Here is a 2,835-nt window from a genome sequence, read left to right on the forward strand (position 1 = left end):
CTATTGAGGCCTAAGGGCTGTAGTGTACGAGTGAGACAGACGAGAACCTACGTCATAGGGAAACCCAGTAGAAGGCTTTTGTGACCAAGCAGACGTAGCAGTGTTAAATATGGCGAACCTAAGATCGGCCATAGAGGGAAACATTTATGAAAACTATTTAATTCTGTAATAGTGCAGGGAAAGAAGTCACCATAATTTTAATCTGCCATCTACCATAAGTTGACTGGAATACTCTCTTTCAAATTCTAAAGGTGGCAGGGGTAAAATACAGGGAGCGAAAGGCTATTTACAATTTGTACAGAAACCAGATGGCAGTTATAAGAGTCGAGGGACATGAAAGGGAAGCAGTGGTTGCGAAGGGAGTAAGACAGGGTTGTAGCCTCTCCCCGATGTTGTTCAATCTGTATATTGAGCAAGCAGTAAAGGAAACAAAAGAAAAATTCGGGGTAGGTATTAAAATTCATGGAGAAGAAATAAAAACTTTGAGGTTCGCCGATGACATTGTAATTCTGTCAGAGACAGCAAAGGACTTGGAAGAGCAGTTGAATGGAATGGACAGTGTCTTGAAAGGAGGATATAAGATGAACATCAACAAAAGCAAAACAAGGATAATGGAATGTAGTCTAATTAAGTCGGGTGATGCTGAGGGAATTAGATTAGGAAATGAGGCACTTAAAGTAGTAAAGGAGTTTTGCTATTTGGGGAGCAAAATAACTGATGATGGGCGAAGTAGAGAGGATATAAAATGTAGGCTGGCAATGGCAAGGAAAGCGTTTCTCAAGAAGAGAAATTTGTTAACATCCAGTATTGATTTAAGTGTCAGGAAGTCATTTCTGAAAGTATTCGTATGGAGTGTAGCCATGTATGGAAGTGAAACATGGACGATAAATAGTTTGGACAAGAAGAGAATAGAAGCTTTTGAAATGTGGTGCTACAGAAGAATGCTGAAGATTAGATGGGTAGATCACATAACTAATGAGGAAGTATTGAATAGGATTGGGGAGAAGAGAAGTTTGTGGCACAACTTGACCAGAAGAAGGGATCGGTTGGTAGGACATGTTCTGACGCATCAAGGGATCACCAATTTAGTATTGGAGGGCAGCGTGGAGGGTAAAAATCGTAGAGGGAGACCAAGAGATGAATACACTAAGCAGATTCAGAAGGATGTAGGTTGCAGTAGGTACTGGGAGATGAAAAAGCTTGCACAGGATAGAGTAGCATGGAGAGCTGCATCAAACCAGTCTCAGGACTGAAGACCACAACAACACAACATCTACCATAAGATTTCATGGTGATCCAAATAAAACTTGAATATGGATCATATCTATAACAGTTTAGGATTTAGTGTTAAAGCGAAATTAACAAGTTTTGTGACAAAGACCTGAATGCCAAGATTTGAACACTTTGGTCCATCTGAACGATCGACATTTCATATAGAAGCGCATCATTAGAATGACAAATGTTGTAAGTATCAACTATGTAACTTTGTTTGTATAAAAGATATAGTATAAATTATCGATATTTTCAGTTAAGCATCAGACCATCATTTCCTCCACACAAAACACATTGAACGATAACAGCATGACACCTTATTGCATCATTAGGTAATAGAATATTTGTTGTAAGGTGTAGTGCACAATAGTTACATTTGTTCTTTATTTATTTATGAGAAAGCACATTGATGCAAGGCTACTGGCCGTGACATTCAAAGTTAAGAACGAAATTGTATTGGCTATATGTATAAGAATTTAACGTTCATTACGTAATTGATATTATTGTTACAGCATTCAGAACGTGGGCAACGGCCTTGCCGCAGTGGATACACCGGTTCCCATGAGATCGCCGAAGTTAAGCGCTGTCGGGCGTGGTCGGCACTTGGATGGGTGACCATCGAAGCCGCCATGCGCTGTTGCCATTTTTCGGGGTGCACTCAGCCTCGTGATGCCAATTGAGGAGCTATTCGACCGAATAGTAGCGGCTTCGGTCAAGAATACCATCATAACGACCGGGAGAGCGGTGTGCTGACCCCACGCCCCTCCTATCCACATCTTCCACCGAGGATGAAACGGCGGTCGGATGGTCCCTGTAGGCCACTCGTGGCCTGACGACGGAGTGGTTTAGTGCTTATTCAGAATGTGAAAGTGGTCAAGCTTTGATTATTTAAATATGTTAAAATGTAATGTAGCATAAGCTGTAGCCAATCAGATGGACGGATTCAGGAAAGCGAACTGCGCTAGTTAGTTGAGCGAAGATGTTCGACGCGTGGGAAACTCGGTCGGAGACGAACAGAGGGCAGTTCTGGTCTAGACACCAAAGAGTACATACAGTTCCAGTGGAGACACCAAAGGGTACAGTTCGGATGCAGAAGCGAAAGCGGACGATCGGTCCTTAGGCAGCCAGGAAGTGAAGCGACTTAGAAAATTTCGCTTTCTGCGGTATCGCGGGACTTAGTCTCTGAGCGGTACGCAGACGCGCGCCTATTGTGAACTCTAACTTTTCGCATGGTTAACGAGGTGGAGTAGTGGACCTGTAATTCACGATGGGATTGTGAATGATCGAACTGTGTGAAATGGATATGCCCTCGAGTGTAACAGTACCTCTAAATACGACCACTTTCGCTATTAGTTGCATTCTGAATAAAAATTATTCTAACCGAACCGGAACTGTGCGACCTACACCATTTATGGTTCGTTAATTTAGTTCCAGATATTATTATTACAGTTATTATATGTTACATTCACTCTGTATTTGGCCAATTTGCCATCAGCCAGACAGTTTAACCAAAGGGTCACAAGTGTCTAATTTAGAGCGTGTAATGAGACACGTGCGGTTCAA

General features: G+C 42.1%; 1 pseudogene; it reads left to right on the forward strand.

Annotated features, from left to right (window-relative positions):
- The first annotated feature begins 1,797 nt into the window (after positions 1-1,797).
- On the forward strand, positions 1,798-1,915 carry LOC126428266 (5S ribosomal RNA; annotated as a pseudogene).
- Positions 1,916-2,835: the final 920 nt, after the last annotated feature.

The sequence above is a fragment of the Schistocerca serialis genome, chromosome 1, assembly GCF_023864345.2.
Source record: "Schistocerca serialis cubense isolate TAMUIC-IGC-003099 chromosome 1, iqSchSeri2.2, whole genome shotgun sequence".
Classification (NCBI taxonomy): domain Eukaryota; kingdom Metazoa; phylum Arthropoda; class Insecta; order Orthoptera; family Acrididae; genus Schistocerca; species Schistocerca serialis.